The sequence below is a fragment of the Somniosus microcephalus genome, chromosome 14, assembly GCF_052327205.1.
Source record: "Somniosus microcephalus isolate GS21.2 chromosome 14, FLI_Smic_1.0, whole genome shotgun sequence".
Classification (NCBI taxonomy): domain Eukaryota; kingdom Metazoa; phylum Chordata; class Chondrichthyes; order Squaliformes; family Somniosidae; genus Somniosus; species Somniosus microcephalus.
Genome location: NC_141000.1, coordinates 58,949,082 through 58,974,252, shown reverse-complemented (window position 1 = coordinate 58,974,252; position 25,171 = coordinate 58,949,082). Strand labels below are relative to the sequence as shown.

The following is a 25,171-nucleotide window of genomic DNA, read 5'->3' as shown; positions in this document are numbered from 1 at the left end:
TTACTTCAGTATTTAGTACCTGATCATACAAATATATGCACTTAAGATTACTTTCCTAAAATTAAATTGAGATTCAGGTTATTTAACAATCCCACTAATATTTTAATTGAATTACTACCTGAACACATCAGGGTACCTTTATGTTGAAGCTAAGAAATCGGAAAAGCAGCACAGAAATGGCAAGCCATGACCTGCAGGAGAGAGTTTCCTCCAGTTCACAACCTCACTTTAATGGACAGTTCACCCGAATATATTGGTCCCATTGGAATGCCAATAGGAAGGATGCCCGTGTTTTCCACAGCACTGGATCCAGGACCTGAACAATAGAGGTGCAGAGTTCACCTCCTTTATGTTGTTCAACACTGGCAAAAATGAGAGCCCTCCATCACATAGAATATACAGTACAGAAACAGGCCATTCGGCCCAACAAGTCCATGCCAGTGTTCATGCTCCACTTGAGCCTCCTATCCTTTCTCTATCAGCATCACCATAACCCTCTATTCCCTTTTCCCTCATATGCTTCCCCTTAAATGCATCTATACTTTTCTCCTCAACTACTCCCTGTGGTAGAAAGTTCCACACTCTCACCACGTGAAGAAATTTCTTCTGCATTCCCTATTTGATTTCTTGGTGACTATCATATATTGATGGCTTCCAGTTTTGCTCTTCCCCAAAAGTGGAAACACTCTGTCCACTATCAAAACCGTTCATAATTTTAAAGAGCTCTATTAGGTCACCCCTCAGACTTCTGCCCTCAAGAGGAAAAGAGACCCAGCATGTTCATCCTTTCCTGATACCTCGCAGTTCTGGCATCATCCTTGTAAATCTTCTCTGCACCCGCTCCAGTGCTTCTAGATCCTTTTTATAATATGGCAACCAGAACTGCACAGTGTACTCCAAGTGTGGTCTAACCAAGGTTCAATACAAGTTTAGCATAACTTCTCTACTTTTCAAATCTATCCCTCTAGAAATTCACACTACTGTTTGGTTTGCTAATGTTACAGCCTTATTGGTCTGCTTCACAACTTTTAGTGATTTGTGTATTTATATTCACAATTCCTTTGCTCCTCTAGCCCATTTAGATTCTTAATTTCTAAATAATGTGTGACCTATTTTCCTTACCAAAATGTAATACCTCACCCAATGTAGAAATCCATTTGCCAATTATATGCCCATTCTTCAAGTTTATTAATGTCTTCTTGTAATTTGTTGCAGTCCTCCTGTGTTGACTATCCCTCCCAATTTGGTGTCGTCCACAAATTTAAAAATTGTGTTTTTGATTCCAAAGTCTAAATCTTTAATAAATTGTGAACAGCGGTTCCAGCGCTGATCCTTGTGGGATCCCACTTCCCACCTTCTGCCACTATGAATAACGACCTTTCACCCCTACTCATTGCTTTCTGTCTTGCAGCCAGCTTGCTATCCATCCATTCTGCTACTTGTTCCTTGACTCCGAATGCTCGGACCTTATTCATTAATATATTATGTGATACCTTATCAAAGGCTTTTTGGAAATCTAGATATATTACATCAGCTGCATTACCCTTGTCTACTCTCTCTCTCTCCATTACCTCTTCAAAGAATTCAATAAGGTTGGTCAAGCAAGACTTTCCCTTTTGAAATCCATGTTGACTATTCATTATTATATTTTTGATTTTTTAAATGTTTCTCTATTTTCTCCTTTAGTAGGGATTCCATTATTTTTCCTATTATCAATGTTAAGGTGACTGGTCTATAGTTCCCCTGGACATGTTCTATCTTCCTTCTTAAATATAGGTATAATAACATTAGCTATCCGCCAGTCCTCTGGCACTACACCTTTTTCCAATGAATTATTAAATGTGTAATAGTGCCTCTGCTACGTCTTCCGTAGATTCTTTTAAAATGAGTGAACGTTTCTTTTGAAAAACCATTGTTGGTATATTAACATAAAAGCATTGAGATATTCTGAACTGAACTCACTCAAGTACTCTTAGGGTTTTCAGAAGAATAATGAACCAGTTTTAGAAACAAAAGAATATTTTACTAATTATGAAGTAGGAATTTCTAGTTATTACATGTAAGTGTATTCAACAATGTAAGTGAAAGGAAATTACACAGTACTACTAAACTAGTCCATAATTCAAGCATCAAACAGGTTGTGTTTAAAAATCAGTGTTCATATAAAAGCAGCAATGGGACAAAAATCTATATGCCACTCATTAATTTGGCTCACAAGTTATTACATTTCCTTATGAGCAGTACATATAGTACCTTGTGTGCCCTTAACAAACTGTTTTTTAAATTAATTTATTAATTCAAGCATGCTAGTCTGGATAATACAGAAACACATGTTACAGATAGACTGGCGAGTTCTCTCATGTACACACACACACACACACACTAAAACTGCAGGTAGTGAGTAGCAGAAACGTAAATACAGGGTGTTATTTAAATGTCATCCTTCAAGCATCAGATTTTCTGCCATGCTGGCCTGTTAATGTTTTGTCTGAAAAAATGTTGTCACAACTCATAACAGAATGACAACCAGACTACCCAAGAGATTTTAATTTTCACAGGCTGGGAGAAGAACAGCTCAAGTAGTAAAGGCAATTAATTTCTATAATGTATTAGGGACAGTTTTCTAGGACAATATGTTTTAGCACTGACAAACCATACTAGATTTAGTAATGAGTAATGAACCAGAATTCGTTACCAATCTGACAGTAAGAGAACATCTTGTGAATAGTGACCATAATATTACTGAATTTGATGTTAGAATTGAGAGGGAGAAGGGAGAGTCACAGACAAAGGTTTCAAATTTAGGTAAAGCAAACTTCAATATGTTGAAAAACAAATTGACTACAGTAAACTGGGCTGATCGGTTAATGGGCAAACCTGTAGACAAATAGTGGGAACTATGCAAAGTATTTGGTACAATACAAAACCAGTACATACTCCTAAAAAAGCCAAAAGCTCCACGTGTGTAACTGAACAACCTTGGTCAACAAATGAGGGAAGAGACAGTACTAAACTAAAAAAGAGCTTACACAAATGCAAGAAAAAAATGGAAATCCAGAGGACTGGGAGAGCAATAAAAAGAAACCAAGAAGGTAACAAGAGGTGCAAAAAGGAAATATCAAAACAGAAACCAATCAGTAGCTTGTCTTTAAAGTGGTCTGGAATAACTGGCACGTACACATGGTTTTTTACTATTCATTCATGGGCTGTGGGCATCACTGGCAATGCCAGCATTTATTCCTCATCCCCAATTGCCCTTGAGAAGGTGATGGTGACCCACCTTCTTGATCCGCTGCAGTCCGTGAGGTGAAGGTATAGTGCTATTTGGAATTTCCGGGATTTTGATCCAGTGACGATGAAGGACTGGCGATATATTTCCAAGTCAGGATGGTGTGTTACTTGGAGCTGGTGGTGTTCCCATGTGCCTGCTGCCCTTGTCCTTGTAGATGGTAGAGGTCGCCGGTTTGGGAAGTGCTGTTGAAGAAGCCTTGACGAGTTGCTGCAGTGCATCTTGTAGATGGTACACACTGCAGCCACGGTACACCGGTGGTGGAGGGAGTGAATGTTTAAGGTGGTGGATAGGATGCCAATCAAGCAGGCTGCTTTGTCCTGGATTACCATAGAGGTGCTATATCCAACACAGGCCAAATGTGTCTCATGAGCTCTTTTCATCTGGCCCCCGTTTCCTCTCCTATTCAGTGAAACAAAGCTGCTTTCAACTACTGTTACTTTAGGAACTGAAGCTAACTTTGGTTAAAATTGACTTTGTATGCTTAAGTGAGAAATGGGAGCCAGATGGACAGCTCAGCTGTAGCCCTTTAAACGACTAAGCTCTCCGATAGTAAAACTGGTCCAGATTTGTCTAAATCCGCCAATTATGGTAGAGCTTACTACACCTGTAATCCAGACTGGGAAACTGAAAAAGCCAAAGTTGAAGGTCCTGAGGATTGGTAGAAGAGAAGATTTGGGGTAAAAAAAGACAGTGGGAAGGGGAAGGTTTGAATATTGTGTGTATGGGCTCTTGCGTGGTGTATGAATGATCTCACTTGTTTTCTATATAGGTTCTTGCATTTTTTGTATACAAGGCTGCTTTGATTTTTGCATGCAAAAGGTGCCAATTTGTTCCTTTTTTGTCTAGTAGAGTCTCAATTTTTGTGGATGGTGGATGATTGAAATTGCATGTGGCCCACTTGTTGGTTTTTTGATAGGAGTATCTAGGTCGTAAGTCCAAAAGGTTGGATGGACATCCTTGCCACAGACAACCAAACAGTTGACTGTAGATTCACTTTAGTATTCATGAATTTGGAATATAACCAATTTCAGAAAGTGTGCTATTAAGTGGAATGGCGTTGAGCTTGCCAATATTGGCACATTGCGTCTCAGTGGAATTCCTCTACCAGAAATTAGACTCCAACCTGATACTAATGCCGATTGAGACCAGGTGAGCAGTGGGCCATGAAGAAAACCACTTGCAGAACCATCTGTCTCATTTACATATATGACCAGAATTAAAGGCCTACAAAACCACTAACTTCAGGGTCCCCCATCTACAAGATCAGAAATGTTCATAATATAGCTACATAAATTGAACAAAGTTATTGACGAATAGTAGATACCAGAATCACCACAGAAATCATTGTTTCTATGGAATAACCATCAAGTTTAATGTAGTGAAATGTGGTTCACAAATTTCTTTGCAGGGGACTTCTGCTGAGCTATTCAGTTCCTAAATGGTTAGGTTTGTTTCAGTGGGTTATCAATTCCACCCCAATCTGCATCCATTGACTATGGATAGCAGGAATCAGTCCAGGGATGAAAATGGAAAGGCCTAAAGAAGTGACAAAGACCATTAAAATAATTCATTATGTTTAAAATACAGCAAAAGGAAGAAATAAACACTTGAGGCTCATTAAATTGGTTATCTTTATTTGCCGATCTTCCATAAAATGGCATTTATTTGCACACTTACAAACACAGAATTGCTATCTTTATTAGAGGGTACAAATCTGCCGTCCTGGGTATCAAACAACAAATGACAAGTGCCTGAAATTCTCATCCAGGCCATTTGGAAGTTATTTTTAAAAGTTTATCAAACTCATTACTGTGTGGGTGGGACTATGTACTGTACATGAGGGTATTTCTGAACTATAAAGCCTTTAAAACGCTCATCTGCAATAAACCATACTTGTACGCTTTGCCGTTAAAATGTAGGATCCCAACCCAGTGAACTAATACATTGAAATAATTGACGGTCTGGTTTTAAACCGACTAGCACTTGTGCTCTCTAATGGCTACCTGTCAGCGTTGAGCGACAAAAGTTTAATGAAGACTGATGAAAGGGCTGAAGAGGAATCGCAGAGAATAAAAACAATGAGCACCGAATAGATTACGGACTTCCACTTAACCGCCTTGGTCATATATCCCCCTACAGGTCAACAACAGACACTGCTGTTACACAGCACCCGGGGCACTGTTCAGTCAAAAAAACAGAATAATTGCAACCAAAAATTCTTCCAAACCTAAAAATTAATCTGCAGTGTCACGCTATACAACAAATCAGCCCTTTTTCTTCAGAGCCATTTTTCCTCCTCGCGGAGAGAACAGTGGAACCGAGTTTAGTAATTACGGATCCTACTTATTTTCAATTACAATATTGTAGCAAAACAAGGTAGCAGTTGTCAGTGAATCAAAACGCAAGACATCTGCGCACCGACATTATGGAAATCAGCGAGTCAATTCTGTCCAATGTAACAACAATCGACTGTCACTGGCTAATTGTCTTCCAAACAACGCATATGCTGATCTCCTGTTGGAACTCCCGGTCCTCATCACCAATAGTTAATCGAGCCAGGACCCAATGAATCCTAGAAAATCATGTGCATTCTTCTACAATTACAAAAACCTGTTACCAATAAATGATCATGCTTCGCCACTTTAAATGTTAAAGACGCTGCATTCTCTCCCAACGGATTAAGCCGTCACCTTGAATACAGGGGCGTGCCATTAAAACAAGAATTTAATCCAAATAAAGAGGGGATTTATTTCTTATTGCGCCGCGGAAATTAGCGACAAAGTCACGGGGATTTGTAAATCGTGAGTGTAATGTTGGAATCTCACAGCTTCGGGAACCTGCAACAACTGCATCCGACAGAAAAATAGTGTTCAGTTGCAGAATTAGCCTGTTGGGATCACATGAACTGGTGTCTATTCTAACTTCAGATACGCGCGACAAAGTCACCGTTGTGTTTACAGCGACGCAAAGTACGAGCATATGCTGGTGCCAAATCCCAAAAGCACAAACGACGAACCCAGAAAAAGAGGTTTCACACCGAACATTGTACATTTTGGATGTGTTATATATTTTAAAACGTCCAAGACACAAAGCTGCCTTGGAACAAGTGTATATAGGAACCAAACATTTTATTAACTTGCCAGCCAACCTCAACAGCCCATCTTTACCAAGATTGAAATGGACATATCCGTGCTTTTTGCTAAAGGCAATTCTGGGAGATTCAGGAACGGGGTAGCGGGCTGTAGTCTTTCAGATGTAATTACTGCATTTGCCAATCATTTCGCAAGCCTGGACTTTGTCGTCCTGGTTCTAACAGTACACAAAGATTTTGCTGCAGTCTTTTACGTGTATTTTTTTATTGCAACGCAGCATTTAACATTCGCGGAATTACATAATTTCCAACTCGATACCCATTGTAAAGACCGCAAACCGGTATCGTGTAAATATATATTACACCCATATTCTTATTTTCGACTAAAGAGTCGGACTTACAAATTCTTGTTCGAAACACGTACGGATGACTCCAGCTCATATCACAAGAATGTTTTGCAGCAGTCTTTTAAAAAGGCAGTTTAAAGCGTTATGGGCAGTTGGTTTTCCGTGCGATATAGAGTACAAGTTACCTTTATTTGTGTGTACAGTACTGCAAATTGTATTTTAAAAATCACAGTTTACAAGTCCCCTACCTTGAAATGCAAAGAAGAACAAGAATCCCAGAATCCCGATGCTGTGCACCACGTAGAAACGCATCCTATTCTCTTGTTAAAACAATCCAGGCAAGGAAGAAAGTCCTTCTTGGAATCTCTCGAATCCGAGTCCCTGAATGCAATGGATACAGTGTTACACGGCGATCCCGAATCCCGCTCCCTCAGTGTGCCTCTCCTGCCTCTAGTAAGACAAGTGAGAAATTTACAAACAGCGGAGCTCCCACGGAACAACGCCACTCAGCGTCCCGAATCCCAATAAACTGTTCCCACCACCGCACACTGAGCAGGAAGGACAGCTCACACTTATTTACTGTTTCTACTGCAATTCCATCAAACGTTATTTTGGGCCACGCAACAGTAATAATTTATTTTTAAAACATTGGTTTCCCCTTTATTTTAAATATACAGTGAGATACCATCAGACTGGCGAACGCCCCCTTTTCACTTGGTAGAGACTCACACCCCTCCTCTCACGCAGCGGATCAGACAACCAGCATAAACACGATCTGTGCGAGGGGTAACATGTTTCCCCTCCAGCTCCTATCCAATGCCAGTTAGGGTGTTCCTAATTCAGAAGCTTTGCTTTTATTTTTCTAGTACAGGCTGGACATATTCTAGATTTACACAGTCACCATTTCTGGAGCTGAAACGGAATTGGGGGGTCCATATTGCCAAGTCCACCCCCTCTTCAGCAGGTGCGTGGTTTGGTAGATCCATATCTGTAGTTCTCTGTGCAAGAAATGACTACAAACGTGAGCGGCGTGGAGCCGCACCATTTTCCCACAGGGAGAAGCTGCACCTGCTCCCGGGCCGGCCCCCACACTCCGAGACTTCACCTGCGCTCTGCACATGTCCAGTTGTCCAGCCACCTTCACTGGTTCCAACACCACTGCACCTTATTCCACAGTGCTGTCAACTCTGTACACCTCGTACTTTAAAAACCAACATAAACTCTGCAGAATTATTATTAAATGGAGTTAATCGCCTTCGGTGCATATAAAATCTCCCCTCAGGCTCAACATATTAAAAGGCACATACAATAGTGGAGCTAACTTACTAACATTTCTACTGATGTCTATTCATTTAATATTTTTTTGGGTTGGAAATACTTGATAGGATTCCTCCTCTTCCCTAACTGTTGCAGTTTGGAAAGAAATAACTTGCATTTCTACAGCGCCCCTCAATTGTGGCGCCTCCCAGGCACTGGATCACTTTCCAGAGGCGAGCATTGCCGCTGCTGTAAAGTTATCCAAGACATTTTGTCAACGTTATATATCCCCGGTTATAAATAATTCGTATTAGTTTATTGGCAACATCAGGTCAACATACAATTACTTAAAAGATTGTAAGTGTGGTGAAGGAGCAGATTTGCTCACTGGTGTGCACGCACGGCTCATTTTTTTAAAGACGATATATGAAGCAGGGACGATGTCTCTTCAGTATAAAACTCATATTTATTTACTTATGTTCCGTCACCTTTGGTTTGAATCAACTCTGTAACCTTACACTGACCTCCCTGCTCCTGGGCCTGGCCAAAAAAAGCCATCAATTGGCCCAGGCAGCAGGCGGTCGAGTGGGTCGTTCAGCCAGATTGCCTGCCTCTCTTCCACGGCCATGTTCGCGCCCGGGTGGCCCTGGAGATGGAGCACGCGGTGTCCGCCGGCATGCTTGAGTATTTCCGCGACCGGTGGGCGCCGCGGGGACTGGAGTGCCTCATCAACCCGGCCAACAAAATTCTAATTTGATTTGTTTAGGTTTCATTTGAACTTTTGTTAATTTACAGTCAATTTGTTTAAGCACCAACCAAAAAGAGTACACTGACCTCCCTGCTCCTGGGCCTGGCCAAAAAAGCCATCAATTGGCCCAGGCAGCGGGCGGTCGAGGGGGTCGTTCAGCCAGATTGCCTGCCTCTCTTCCGCGGCCATGTTCGTGCCCGGGTGGCCCTGGAGATGGAGCACGTGGTGTCCGCCGGCACGCTTGAGTATTTCCGCGACCGGTGGGCACCGCGGGGACTGGAGTGCGTCATCAACCCGGAAAACCACATTTTAATTTGATTTGTTAAGTTTTAGTTGAACTTTTGTTAATTTACAGTCAAATTTGTTTTTGGTCCAAACTAAAAGAGTACACTGACCTCCCTGCTCCTGGGCCTGGCCAAAAAAGCCATCAATTGGTCCAGGCAGCGGGCGGTCGAGGGGGTCGTTCAGCCCGATTGCCTGCCTCTCTTCCGCGGCCATGTTCGCGCCCGGGTGGCCCTGGAGATGGAGCACGCGGTGTCTGCCGGCATGCTTGAGGCCTTCCGTGAACAGTGGGCACCACGGGAACTGGAGTGCATCATCACCCCGGCCAACCAAATTTCAATTTAATTTGTTAAATTTCCTTTAATGTTTTAAGTTTAGTTACAGTTTATTTGTTTATGGTCCCCACAAAAAGAGTCCACTGAACTCTAGGCCCGGCCAAAGTGGCCATCAACTGGTCCAGGCAGCGGGCGGTCGAGGGGGTCATTCGGCCCGACTGCCTGCCTCTCTTCTGCGGCCACGTTCGCGCCTGAGTGGCACTGGAGATGGAGCACGCGGTGTCCGCCGGCATGCTTGAGGTCTTCCGCGACCAGTGGGCACCGCAGGGACTGGAGTGCATCATCACCCCGGCCAACACAATTTTAATTTAAGTTGTTAAGTTTACTTTATGGTTTTGTTAAGTTACAGTTTATTGGTCGATTCAAAAAAGAGTACATTGAACTCTAAAATGCCGTGGCCCCACCCCAATCAACGCGCTTGTTTCAGGGCAACGTTGGAAGCCTGTGATATTGGACACCCATATCTGCAAGGACCAGGATCAAGAGGTGTTAAATAAAAACAGAAAATGTTGGAAATGCTCAGCAGGTCAGGCAACATCTGTGGAGAAAGAAACAGAGTTAACGTTTCAGGTCGATGACCTTTCATCAAGAGATGTCAACATTTTTTTTGGATTTCTGACAGGCAATCACAAGCTTAAAGTTCCTAATCCACGATTAATTTACTCTCAGTATTTCCCAGTTTACTCCTCCAGTCTGCATATAGCCCTGGGCCTATTTCACAACCCATTGGAGCTAGCAAAAATGTTAAGTGGCCTTGCAATTTATACAAGAAAATAATTTTAAAGGAAAAGCCATCAGTAGGAATTGTAGTAAATTCTCTCCAATATTGTATGTACCAATCATCCATGGTTAATATCGACTAGCTAATGTTTTTAGGGTACTGTCCACACTCAGTGATTTAAACCTGCACGGATTGCTCTGTGCCCCAGTCTAGCATTGCTCTCGGGCTTTTACCATCTGTTGTTGCTTTAAGAGACTGAATCCCCCCTGCACACTGAGGGTAAGATTCTCACATCATTTGGAATTCCCACATTGAGTGTGCAGCAGCATATCATCCCTTAGAATCACAGAGTTATACAGCAAAATAACATCTCATTCAGCCCATCAAGTCTGTGCCAATGTTTCTCTTCAGATGAGCCACTTAAATCTAATCCCACTCTTCTGCTTACTACCCCATAGCTTTTAATATTCCTCTTTTTCATGCAACTATCTAATCCTACTTTAAAATAATTTATGGACACTGCTTCATTAATGGTTTGTGGCAGAGAATTCTACATTCTAACCATCTTCTGTGTTAAGAAAGGTTTTCAATCTTTCCACCCCCATCCCAATTCTTTAATTATTTCCTTTATATTAGCAATAGGAGAAAGGAGGCCCTGTGGGAGGAGGTGGGGAAGAAGCCAGAAATGGTAGTGGGCACGGGTAGTTGCTGGAAGTGGATCTTTGGGTGGGGGAGAGGGGAGTGCCAATTTGAACTTGAGAGGGAGGGGGAGGAGTGACACCATAAGCTGGTAGGGTTAGAATGAGTACAGTGGCTTGGTGATCCTGGTCTGAAAAGGGTAGAATGCCTCAGTGATATGGAGGGAGTTGTTGGAGGGGATTGAATATCTGTGAGGGGGTGTGGAGAAGAGAATGCTTCTGAATGTAAAAAAAAATGTAAGGGAGTATATCCTCAAGTTCCCACCACCCCTCTAGAAATGTACCATCAGCTTGTGTTCCTGTATATGATGTTGCTTAACTGCAAGAAGAAAAGGTGCAATCTTTTCCCATGCTTGTTGAAATTTAGGGCAGAGTCCCTATCTTCTTCGTGCTCTAATGTTTAGTTGTGAACCTTAAGCCAAACCATTTATTTTCTGTTTGTAGTGACTTTAGGGTTAAAAGGAACACTCTGACAAATAGCATCAAGTCATTCCTCTAATCCCTCCCTGTTTTTATAAGGTTTCTCATTTCTGGAGTTTTCTAGCCCCTTCACCACAGATAATATTTCCACCCAAACATCTTCTCATTTAGTTTCAGATCAGTGGTTTCATGAATTGTAGATCAATAGGGTATCTTTGATAAAGACAAATGACAGTCTTAGCCTTTTTGATTCGCTGGTACAAACTTTGACAGAATCTATATAATTTGGTTGAAATGCACAGTCATGTTATCTGACTGAGGATGCATGAAGATTTTTCAATACTCTGCATCCTGTATATTTCCTTAAAGATAACTGTTTCAAAAGTAATTCCTTAGTCACAAAATAGTAGGGATGACACTGGGACTCTACACTAGAACACATAATTTGTCAGAATGTTCCTGTCCTGTTGAGATATGCTCAAGTTTATCAGATAAAAATAGTCTCTGACTCCTAAACATGCCCTCATATCAGTTAACTGCAAGTTTTAAGACTCTACAGAGATTCCAGCATGGTAGGCTAACATGGATGGTTGCATCTTCTATGGTGCTTTTATTCTTAATTTAGATTTACCATAATCTTTACACCACTTTTCCACATCTTACCCATATCAGTCCATCAATGCTACATACACAACTGACAAGATCAGTGAGATGGCTATTTTTGAGCAAATTATGCAATTGAAGAATTATGTCTGCTCTCAAATTTATGGGCGCCACAAATATACATTGCCAGATTACCCAGTTTCCAGCCCTTGGATCCCATGTACAATTTTAATTAATTTCTTTGTTCTAGAAGTTACCTAAATGCCTCTATCATTTTTGTTTTGGCTTTCTATAGGTTGGAAATTGATCAAGTCGCCAATATCAAAAGTTTTTTTTGTCAGTTTCAAATTGTTGATGCTCAATGCACGGTTTTAAATTCCAGCTATCAATCTTATTATCCTGTCAGAATTCAAAGGGTCATGATCGTGTTCCTTCTCCTTAGTTCTTTGGCAGTGCTTGAAGTCTACACATGACCTTAGTGACAAGATATCAGCATTTTTATACTGATTTCTGCTGCAGTGCTGCGATGCCCAGCAACCGGTCTAATCAATCATTAACAACTGTTGCACTTTTTGGGTGACTAACTACAGTTCTGTACAGTGACATTTTCAACATGCAATGTTTCTTCCTTGCAATTTATAATCCTCCCATCTAGAGTAAGTTGTCACAGAGAGATATCAGGCTGGAAGAAATTCCACCCCATATATTCCAGAGAGCTTGATATATAGTGCCCAACCTTACCATTCAGCCTTCAGTCTTTCTGCTTGAAGTTTATTCCCTGGGTAGGTGATGAATATTGTTCTGTCACTGTAAGATGACCTTCATCTTTCCCAAATGAGCTTGTTTTATTGCTCCAGTGTGAATCAGAAATATGAATACATTTTCAGAGTAACACTGCAACATACAGTCCAACCTTGAGTGTCTTTACCCCTCATTAACATAGGGGTAATTGCCTTTTTATTCTTATAGGACTTGACCAGCAAATTTGCAATTTGGAGCATAATTCTGCCATTCCTGATGTATCTGTTTAATTTTACTCACTAAACTTACCTTTCAAAGTGCCTTTTTAGTAGGTGTAAAGACAACTTCAAGTCTTGTACAAGCTACATATACTGCACAATGGCTCTGTCAATAAGCAATCGTGCTCAAAGTTCAACTGATGTTTTAGTTTCTATTTGAAGCCAATATCAAGTAAATGGTCTCTAAGAGGCAATGTCTTAAGAGCTCCAACTTTACTGTGGATATGCCAAGTGCACCAGATGTGTGATGGAGTGAGTTACCTGAGGAAATATCTATTCATGCGTTCTTACCCACTTCTTAGATTCTTCATGCACTGTTTTGCCTGGTTTTGGCATCCAAAGTGTCTTTCTAGCTACCGTGATTTTTGTTGTCTAATAGGATCCAAATCTCTAGGACAACTTAGGAAATACCTTGCAGACTTTCTGGAGTGTAGATTGTCTTTATTCAGTTATCCATACCGCAAAGCACAATATCAAACTGTTTTTAAGCATCCTAAGGGTTTGACTTATGACTTGTCTTATCTTTGCCTCTAATGACTGCTGTCTCACTCGTGTCTCTCCATTCCAACATTTCTAGTTCCTCCAAGCATTGCGTAGTGGTATTTATGCATTTCAGCTAGCCTGTCATGTACCAAATCTTCCATTCACCTTCCTTGGGGTAGTTAATGGGGTGACATTTTAAAAGAGGGTTTTTCTGCCTTAAACTAAATGCATATTTTGTTTTCACCTGCATGTCACCAGTTTTGTCCTTAACTTAGTTAAAGACGATATATAAATGCAAGATGGGATTGTTGTTGGAATTGACGGTAGTCATTGAATACATCTTCCCATACATGGGTGGGTATATTCCAAGAATGCAGAATGATAGGATGATGTCATGCAATGTATTTCCCATCATTACCGCCATAGCAATGCTGAATGCAAGGGATCCCAGTATATCAGTGTCATCCAGTGCTGCTATGGTGAGTGAGAGAGGATTTAAAATTTAACCCCTACCCTCACAAGGGAGTGTAATTGATTGTGCTGGAGACAGTCAGCTGCAGGTGCCCAAGAGCTGCAGCAGTAATTTTCCTCCCTCCCCTGCAGTGGGATAAGGGTTTGGGTCCGTCTCAGCCCCTGCCTCAGCTCATCTACTACAGAAACCCTCATCAATTCCTTTGTTCCCTCTAGACTTGACTATTCAAATACTCTCCGGGCCGGCCTCCAATGTTGTTTAATTTTTTTTCAGGATGTGTGGCCCCTTTAAGGGGCTGCGCGGCTCATTCATAATACCACAAATGCGTGGTTTTTAATATTTAAAAGCTGGTGAGCCAGTTGCCTGGGAGCTACAGAGTGCTGCGCAGAAGTGAACACTGCCGGCCTCCCACCTTGCACCCTCCATAAACTTGAGCTCATTCAAAACTCCACTGCCCATATCCTAACTCGCACCAAGTCCCGTTCACCCATCACCCCTGTGCTCGCTGACCTACATTGGCTCCCGGTCCGGCAACGCCTCGATTTTAAAATTCTCATCCTTGTTTTCAAATCCCTCCTTGGTTTCGCCCTTCCCTATCTCTTTAACTTCCTTGAATCTTAATTAGGCGTCCACCTACCTTTTGTGGGAACCTCGTCGATGGCCTGATTTATGTTTGTAAAAATTTAAATAGGCGGGAATGGGGTCGGGTTGGGGTTGGGTTGCTCGATCCTGATATTTAAACTCACCCCCACCCCGCCGATCCTCTCCCACCTATTTTTGAAGTTTTGTCCTTTGTTCCTGTACCGTGTGAGTTTGGGTTCAGATATGGTAATGTTTGTGAGGTCCTCACAGCATTAGCATTTAGTTTTGATGGATGGTCCTTTCTTCTCATCATCAATGACAGCAGGCTGCTCATGTTCACTCTGTTCCACGATGTAAAATGCAGAAACCAAAAAAAGTAGGAGAGAACACATCTGAAAAGAGGGTGTTTTACCCTTAAAAAGAAAAGATGACTGTATCACACAATAATTTCCAGTAAACATTGAATTGATTTCAGCCTCAAGACTTCCTACCAACTCTTCTGCTTTTTGTCTAATATGCACATAACTCCTGGGCTAAATACACAATTGTTTATTTTGTCTTGAATAAGGGCTTTCCAGTAATCAGCCACAAATCAAAACATAAATGCAACATGAAAGACTATATAAAAGTCCTCATTTCGTGATTCTCTGTAGCAAACAATTGTATTTTGGGATGTATTTGTTAAACCTTCAATTGCTTATGTGGAATCCAGGGAGCATAATTAATTAATGATGAAACTGAAGAACAGAAATTGCTGCTATTGTTAAATCAGTATTAATATATTGCAATATAAAGAGCTAGAAGTAATATAAAAACAAAACATAAGAACACAATGCTGGAAAAATAAAACATCACATTCAATCTCAGATCAAATTGCATTTTAGAGAACACAGAAGATGAATTCACACAGATGATACAGAATAAATACATCACATTGAAAATGACCATATCAGACATGAACAAGAAGTAGAATAACAATGGAAGAAAACATAGTAAAAATATAGCTACCTACTGGTGAGTGATGACACTATGGAACACATGCATCAACAAACAGAAATGACAGAAACTGAAAGCTCTAGCCAAGAAAACACAGAAGAGACACCAGAAATCGAACTAACAACAGACAAGCATATAGAAAAACACTGAATAATACACAACTGTAAGGGTTCAAATCTCTGCAAAACATCAAACCCCATTTTAGATACAAAAGTAAAATGACGAAAAATACAATATGAGTGCATAGAGTAAAGAAAGAAAGATTACATTTACATAACACCTTATCACATCTCAAAGCACTGCACATAGAATTAATTACTGTGCCATTTTGAACACAGCAAGATCTTATAAAAATCGATCAGAGAAAGAATGACTAGTTAATCTATTTTTAGTGATGTTGGTTGAGAGAGAAATGTTGGACAGGATTCCCTGCTCTCCATCAAGTGGGCGCCATGGGATCTTTAACAGCCAACTGTACAGGGCCTCAGTTTATCATCTCATTCAAAGGATGACAGTGCAGCACACCCTCAGTACTGCACCCAAGTGTCAACCTAGATTTTGTGCTCAAGTCCTGGAGTGAAGCTTGAACAACATTGATCAACAACATTCTGACTCAGAGATAAGTATGACAGCTTTGTTTAGGATTGAATTCAGGACATAATTATACAGAAAGGTCATCGACCTGAAACGTTCTGACGAAAGGTCATCGACCTGAAACGTTAACTCTGTTTCTCTCGTCACAGATGCTGCCTGACCTGCTGAGTTTCTCCAGCATTTTCTGTCATAATTATACAGAGATGTTCTCATATAGTTTCAAGTCTAAATACATAATTTATTGATGGGAGTGATGTTAGGTAGTCACTGAAGCTGGGTGGTCCTTTTCATGAGTGTTCTTTAAATCAAGTTTTGTTGTATAACTATGTGTATATACAGAATAACCTGAATCATTAGAAATACCAAAGCTGGCAATTCAAAAAAGATTAAATTTAATTGTAAATTAAGACAAATGGACATTTAGTAAAACATAAAAAATTAGATCATGTAAACAAAAAAAGCCACCATTTTTAATAAATTTTTTGTGTAATATAAATATGTAATATCAAACTGATAAAATTCTGCAAGATGCCTTGGACTAAAATGTCAGTGCTAGTGATTGGGTTATTCTCTTTCAATTTCTATCATGCAGTGAAAACATCAAATATGCCCAGGTCTGTTTTAGCTCAAGCTTGATGCATTCTTTACTCATCCCAATAACATGCCTTTATCTCACCCCAGAACAATATCTCTGCTGTACCATTGTGAATGTTTCCATTTCCTAACCAGTAACCTTGTAGCTTCTATGAGGTTTAATGTCCTCAGTGTGATAGAGCTACTGCAGGCCTTAACTGTGTGTTCAGGAATAGTTATTTTGTGATTTGACATTAATTAAGCTGGTGTTAACCTTTACTCACAATCTTAAACTTATTCTTTGTCAGAAAAATACATTAAAAGAAACAGATAACATACAGCAGGTCTCAGAAAGGATTAAAAAAATGTTCAAAAAATTGCAATTAAAAGAACAGAAAAATTATTTTGTTTCCCGCTGTGCCTAGAAATCTGGATGCAATGTTGAGAGAGCTCCCTGACCAGACACAATTGGAGGATACTCGTATTTGAGAGTTGGGAGCTTGTCCAATTTTGCAGGTGGAGATTCCCTTGGACAGAGGGTATGATGGATGGACTGACGTAAAAGATCGAGGAGACTTGGGCATATTGCAGTTATGCTCATAACTCACTTACACCCAAAATTCAGGAAACTCCAGGCCAGTAAAATAAAATGTCTGTAAAAATTATTTCAGCATCTATAACACAAGAGCCAATGTTGCCTTATGTTTATGCTTCAGATTGGCTTGAGAAGAATGATAGAAAAATAACTGATCTGGAGTAGTCAGATAGAGTGGTCAGTTCAAGTATACAATTCTGTGCAGGATTTAGTTCCAAATTTCAGCTTCTCAGCAATAGAAACTCTTCCTTTGTGGTGGGTGAAGTAAGATATTAAAATTGGGCATAACAGGGCATGACAAACCGGATTCAATTGCAGCTACAGAATGTTTAAAGATGAAGTGTACTAATTACTTGTATGTTTAATTGCAGAAATGACTCTACCAGTTTGGAGAGATGAAACTTACAAAAGGAGACTCATTTCCAGGAAACTGAACCTTACAGAGGCAGAAGGAGTATGACTCATTTCTGGAGAAATGAAACCTAGTAGGGGCCCAAAGGGGTATGACTCATTTCCAAGAAATCAGCAGGCCAGCATGACTCATTTATAGGGAAAACAAAACTTATCCTATAGGTTACTCTGTATGAATAAGAAACTCCCAGATAGTGATTAATGTATAAACTTTTAAATCAATTGGATCTCTGAGGAGGTATGGCTTGCAAAATGTGTATAACTGTGTGGACTTTGAGAGGCTCATTGGAGTTTGGGTCTTGTGTAGGGACACAAGAAGTACTCCCCAGGCCTGAATAAACCGTTTTGACTTCAATTATTGGGTCTGTCTTTCTTTCAACAAGCCGTTGACATCGACCTTGTATATCACTTGGTCCGTACTTTGGGGGCTTACATCATGGGAGAAGGTGTAAGTTGATTCTTATGAATCGTGTACTTCCTCAGGTTGATGGATCAAGAATGGCACTGGTACATATTACCCAAATGAGCTTTAGATCTAGGAATATTGCAAGGCACAGGGAACCTAAAAAAGGGGAGGAAATGAAGGGGGTTGGGAAAGGCATAGATCCAAAAATGTTTAATATTTAATAACAATTTAATATACAAATTGCATAAATAACAGAGGTAAACAAAAGTTGCAATCAGAAACCTGTACAAGTGAAAACAAATAATGCAGTGACATAACTACTTAGAAATTATTCACAGAAAAGGCCAAACAAGACAGGAGACAGCAAACCATTTTCTTATCAGTAAAAACCAATGCATCAGAACAAGAGAAACAATGGTATGAAGCTCAACCAGCAATAGGTCTGAATATACCAGCAACAATACTTGAAATGGTCCTGACAAACACCAGCAGAGCATGACAAATGATTCACAAACAAAAATCAAGCACAGAACTGGAGCAGTAACATTGTACCGAATTATACAGACATTTGGGTCAGCAGCCAAAAACATGAAAGCCATCTGTACCTGCAGAGGACTGAGTGAACAGAACAAAAGCAAAAACTACAAAATATTTTTCACACAATCCAAAATAATCAAAACAATTTAAAATATGCCACCATACAACAATTTCTGCCAAGCATACAAACACAGGGGGCAGAGTTTATACTGATATTTACCACTCATCATGTGTCCATTAAAATATAATCTTAGCTAACACAAACTGGACTTAAATAAGTGGAACAAACCCCTTCAAACAGTATATTTATGCCCAATTGTTGTCCATTGCCTTCATAAAAAATAGTTCAGTTCACTCCAATAAAAGGTACTTAGAAAGACAATAGTCTTGATTTTACCAGGGTGCACACCATGCAAAGAGTAGTAGCCATCAGACAAAAATGAATTTCATTTGGCACAAGTGAAAAAAAGTCTGTGGCTATTTTTCAATATCTATTTGTCCTCGGCCATCGGGTGTCATAGCAAGTCAATGCTTTGTGTGGCCTTTTACTGGTGGAGTAAACAACAGTTGGGATAAGAGAGGGGAGGTATTGTTTTCTGAAAAACAAAAAAGCTAAACTTTCTATACTAGCATTTATATACAACAATGGTGGGTCACTTTGTGCCACATACCATTGTGTGCATCTGTGGAAGGCACAAAGGTATGGGGACCTGTTTCTTTCATTCTGCTGTCCTTGGGTAGGTTGATTGCCTAGACTGTTATAATTTGAACTTGAATCTTCCTTTTACTCCCTGATAATGAGGCATCTCTTGCTGCATTTATTTTATGGGAATGTCTTTTACCTTTATAAATCCTGTGTAGGAAACACCTGATGGAATAAAAGACTCATTTCATTTATCACCTTGCCTGTTGATGCCCCTATGATGCACTGATTCAAGCTGTTCTGGACATCCAATCCAGTATACTCTGACTAAAGTTGAGTATCTTGACTCACCTTGTACGGCTATAAATTGGCTGGCTCTTCACTTAGCATGTGCCCTATAACAAAGACTATCTTGCTAATTATTGTAATTCCATATGTATTTATTATACATGCCTTTATTTTGCCATGCTTTGTTATGTCTGAATTGAAAAAAACATACTTTTAAAGACATGGGTTAAAAGAGAACAGCATACAGACTCATGTACATGACTAACTAGGAGTCCCTATCAATACTTTTTGAAATAACCCTGAAATATAAGCAAATCTAAATACTACTGGGTTTGCCGTGTAGTTCTCAGCTTCTACAGGCCAAAATTATTCATATATAAGTAAAGGCCACCACAACACTTCAATGTTAAATAGGGCAGGCATTGAAACGTAGCCTTGGAGCAGAAGTTGCACCACACTTTGCCACAAAACTAGCGCCCATGGCCAAGTGGAAAATTGGGTCCATTCAATTTTGTTCACTGTTCTTGATCCATGCCAAAGAAAAACAATAATTTATATGGAAAATTGTATTTTCATACTTTAATGTGTTTCATTTACATCATTTTAAAAGTTATTTACTGGCTGCTTTTGGGCTTCCTGTATCACAAATAATTTCCTATCAGAAATGTAAAAGATAGGCAAGCTAGCCCTATAGCTCTGTTTATGGCATGCTGCAAGCAATGAGGGGAAAAGGGTGAATTGTCCTTCCTCTTAGTACCTTCCTTTAGAGGCAAAGCTAAAAGCAAGAATTTGCTTGTGCAGAGAGGCAGATAGCAAATCCTACCACTCTATATGTAAAGTGTTGGAACACCACACGTTGAAGCAGCTATACCACATCTCAGTGCTGTAACATTATGTATATAGTAGATGATTAAAAGCATCACCAAAACTGCTTGGTGTAAAAGTTTGATCAATATTATATATTTTGATTATATAATTATGCACTTGATCAAGAAGTATTTGAAAAGTGTTAAGAAAAGTTTAATTTAAATGCTAAATGGCAAGGCCTGAGAGTTCCCATGGGGATGGGGCAAATTCTGATTGAAAGTGTATGCTCCAGCCAATGCTTAGTCCATTGAACATCAGCAATTTGAAGAAGTATGTCTGATGATTTATAACACCCAAGAAAACCGCATTGTACAAGACAAGTCTATCACCAATGTACATTCTTGCCCTTTAAAAAATTATGCTCAATCATTATTAAGGTTCTGTATTTCTCAATTTCAAAAGTACTGCAATGTCAATATTAAACACTTCCAATTTGCTTGTGTGCACATCAAGGTGTGCGAATGGATCTGAAAAATGGCTCACTTTTCAACTTCAGACACCTCACTATCAAACATTTTATTTTCAGTACAGAACAATCAGCTGTAGAATAAAGCTCCCTCTTCTCTGCCTCATCAATGTGCCTCAGCCACAACCTCAGAAAATCCCTTTGTGCTGAGCGAGTGCAATATTTTCCATTTCCCACAGCAGCTATCCTGTGAGCTTTCTGAGTGAGATTGCCAATTTTGTGCCTGATTAGGGGCAGTTCAGTGCTGTGGCCCACACCTACAAGGAACACTATTTAGACTCCTCAGATTCATTTTGCAAAGGGCCACCTTAGCAATCAGAGAGAAAACTTTCAACTCATTTGCAGGGCAATTTAAGCAAAGGTCCCACAGGTGCAAAGTCAGTGTACTAATGTTACTGTGTGACCCAGTCCTCCAGCACTTGATCCTTCCCACCACCATCATAAACAAACAATGCTGATAACAGCTGTGACCTTAAGAAAAGACACCGTCCACAGATCAAACTTTCAATAGAAATAATTATGCCACCTTTAATACAGTAAAAATTATCATTTTTAATTTATTTAAACATTTTCAACTGTTCCTAATATATATGATATATAAGTAACATGACCAACTTGCTAATAGTGAGATATACAAACATGATGGTGGGCTGCAACATGCTGATTGGATGTCCACTCCCTATATTATCAGGTGAGGATGCCTGAATCCTATAATATGTCAGAGACACCCAGTATACTCCAATACAGGCAGCAAGCACAAATGGGGTTGGAAGTCTTTCTATTCAAGAAAGGAGGGAGAGAGAAAATAGGGAACTACAGGCCAGTTAGCCTGACATCAGCTGTCAGGAAAATGCTGGAATCCATTATTAAGGAAGTGGTAACAGGACATTTAGAAAATCATAATATGTGTAGGGGGTGGCGAGTGGCGTGTGCGCCCAGTCAGTTATGTCCCTGACTGCCTGTGAGCGGTTCGAATCGCTCCCACACCCCTGGGTTCTAGACACCGAACTTAGGTGCAGGCGGCGATATAGAAAAATCAAGTAGACAAGTGGTTTGGTGTAAGAAAACCAAGATTTTATTAAAACAGAAATAAAAAACACAGTCTTATGATAAATTACTGATAAACAATTACAGGCATAAACAAATAACTATACTTATACAGGGAATGGGGAACACACGGCACATCGAGGGAAAACAAACTACATTAACAATCCCCTTATCCTTATCCCACCCCCTACACCTAACTAGATTAAGCTATGAGGGGCCAGGAATTCATGCTCACCAATCCAAGGCCTGTTGCGTTAAAAGTTGCGAGTTTTGAGGTTTGGCCTCCTGTCCTTTGGGGTACTCCGTCGCCACGTGGTCTCAGGGCGCAGTGCTGGAGCTGTTGCTGCACCACACCTTCCCTCTCCTCAGCTACCGTCGTCGTTTCGTCACGGTGGGTTTTCTTCTTCTTCTCCCTCGGGCGGTCGGCGGCGGTGACGGGGCGGTTGGCGGTCTTCACTGCTGGTTTGATTTTACTACCCAAGCGTCAAACGCCAGCACATTCATCTAAATTCTTCCCCAAACACCAGCTTATAACTAGGCGTTTGGCTTTTATCAATGCATCTTTTGCTGCCCTTCTCTGCTCTTGTCGGGTCTTTACCCTTTTCTTCGTCTCATTTTGTCTCGTCTCGTCTCGTGGCCCATGTGTCCTGTATGACTTTGGACTCGGGTCTCGTCCTTCTCCCGCAATTGGTATGGATGTCCTTCGCTGTTTAACCCAATGCGGGGAGCGAGAAGAGAACCTGCCATGAGGCCAGGGCACGAGTACGAGCGGCAGCAGCCCAAGACCAGACAAGAGGTCAGAGTCAAGAGAGCGATTGCTACTGATGGGCCCACAATTACACTCCTTCCGAAGGCCCTTATCTGCGCGCCAAATCAGGTCAGTCCATTGTTTAACTTTTGGCGGGCTGTTTTAAATGATTATACCAATCTAAAACTAACTGGCTTTAGATGGCCGTTTATCGCACCTGATGTCCGAGTTGTATTGTCATTAATGCATTTTAATCGGCCTGTCCAGCCTTGGTGGCTTCCTTAAGCTGTTTCCAATTATTTATGCGGACAAACTAATGGCCTTATGCTTAGGCCTAACTGAGTTTGATCTGTTCCAATCTGACGCAATGCATATTCAGTGTTTGCCTAGCTGTCTGGCTTTTCAAACACAAAGTCCTTTTTACAGAAATGCATTTTAAGTTTTGATTTCCCAAAGCTGCCTGTTCTGTGCTACAGAGTCCAAGCTTTTAAAATCTTACAGGCTTTTGGTCACGAGGTGCGGACGCCATCTTTTGGGTACCCTTTTTAAATTGTCCATGCAGGGTCCCTTTTATTAATAACCTTGGGCGAATGTGGGAATTTTGCGAATCTTACATATGTTTGAGCAGAGTCAACACGGTTTTACGAAAGGGAAATTGTATTTGACAAAACTATTATAGTTTTTTGAGAATGTAACTAGCAGGGTAGATAAAGGCAAACCAGTGGATGTAATATATTTGGATTTTCAGAAGGCATTTGATAAGGTGCCACATGACAGGTTGTTACACAAAATTAGGGCTCATGGGGTTGGGGGTAATATATTAGCATGGATAGAGGATTGGTTAGAGGACAGAAAACAGAGTAGGAAAAATGAGTCATTTTCAGGTTGGCAGGCTGTTACTCGTAGAGTGCTGCAAGGGTTAGTGCTGGGGCCTCAGCTATATCCTTTGGGCTAGAAATTGTGGTTGGACGCGTACCTCGGGAGTATGTCTCTGACCCGCAAAACCTTTAACAACCTGCCTCCAGGCACCCAGGCTGCGGAGAGTTCAGGTCTCGGGCCTCCAGGTATACGGCAGTGTAAAGGCCCACGGATCCCAGGGACAAAGATGGTTCGGAAGTGTCCCTGGGATCACGTGGGTCCAGTCCTCCAATTACAAAGGATGCTTCTATTGTAATCATTTACGAAGAGAATCCCCTAGAACATAAGAACATAAGAAGTAGGAGCAGGAGTAGGCCATACGGCCCCTCGGGCCTGCTCCGCCATTCAATAGGATCATGGCTGACCTGAACCTAGACTCTTCCCTGCCCGCTCCCCATAACCCCTAATTCCCTTATTAGCTAGGAAACTGTCTATCTCCTTTTTAAATTTATTTAATGTTGCAGCTTCCACAGCTCTCTGAGGTAGCAAATTCCATAGATTTACTACCCTCTGAGTGAAGAAGTTTCCCCTCATCTCAGTTTTGAAACGGCAGCCCCTTATTCTAAGATTATGCCCCCTAGTTCTAGTCTCACCCATCAGTGGAAACATCCTCCCCGCATCCACCCGATCAAGCCCCCTCACAATCTTATATGTTTCGATAAGATCGCCTCTCATTCTTCTGAATTCCAATGAGTAGAGGCCCAACCTACTCAACCTTTCCTCATAAGTCAACCCCCTCATCTCCGGAATCAACCGAGTGAACCTTCTCTGAATTGCCTCGAGAGCAAGTATATCTTTTCTTAAATATGGAAAACAAAACTGTACGCTTATTCCAGGTGTGGCCTCACCAGTACCCTGTATAACTGCAGCAAGACTTCCCTGCTTTTATACTCCATCCCCCTTGCAATAAAAGCCAAGATTCCATTGGCCTTCCTGATCACCTGCTGTACCTGCATACCAACCTTCTATGTTTCATGTACCAGCACCCCCAGATCCCTTTGTACTGTAGCACTTTGCAGTTTCTCTCCATTTAGATAATAACTTGCTCTTTGATTTTTTCTGCCAAAGTGCATAACCTCACACTTTCCAACATTATATTCCATCTGCCAAATTTCTGCCCACTCACTTAGCCTGTCTATGTCCTTTTGCAGGTTTTTTATGTCCTCCTCACTCACTGCTTTCCCTCCCATCTTTGTATCGTCGGCAAACTTGGATATGTTACACCTGGTCCCCTCCTCCAAATCGTTAATATAGATTGTAAAGAGTTGGGGTCCCAGCACTGATGCCTGCGGAACACCACTAGTTACTGATTGCCAACCCGAGAATGAACCATTTATCCCAACTCTCTGTTTTCTGTTAGATAGCCAATCTCCCACCCATGCCAGTATATTGCCCCCAATCCCGTGATTTTTTATCTTGTGCAGTAATCTTTTGTGTGGCACCTTGTCAAATGCCTTTTGGAAGTCCAAATACACCACATCCACTGGTTCCCCTTTATCCACCCTGTTTGTTACATCCTCAAAGAATTCGAGCAAATTTGTCAAACATGACTTCCCCTTAATAAAACCATGCTGACTCTGTCCGATTAAATTATGCTTATCCAAATGTCCTGTTACTGCTTCCTTAATAATGGACTCCAACATTTTACCAACCACAGATGTTGGGCTAACTGGTCTATAGTTTCCAGCCTTTTGTCTACCTCTCTTTTTAAATAAGGGCGTTACATTAGCAG

General features: G+C 40.8%; 2 long non-coding RNA genes across 2 annotated transcripts in view; one reads left to right on the top strand and one right to left on the bottom strand.

The window, feature by feature from the left end:
* The window catches only part of LOC147107507 (uncharacterized), a 406,521-nt gene extending 398,757 nt beyond the window's left edge, over positions 1-7,764 (bottom strand). The window contains exon 1 of the long non-coding RNA XR_015080821.1: positions 6,979-7,764. This is a non-coding gene — a long non-coding RNA (uncharacterized LOC147107507). The remainder of the gene's footprint in view (positions 1-6,978) is intronic.
* The window catches only part of LOC147107506 (uncharacterized), a 45,695-nt gene extending 27,837 nt beyond the window's left edge, over positions 1-17,858 (top strand). The window contains exons 2-3 of the long non-coding RNA XR_015080822.1: positions 16,939-17,164; positions 17,480-17,858. This is a non-coding gene — a long non-coding RNA (uncharacterized LOC147107506). The remainder of the gene's footprint in view (positions 1-16,938; positions 17,165-17,479) is intronic.
* The last annotated feature ends 7,313 nt before the right edge of the window (positions 17,859-25,171 follow it).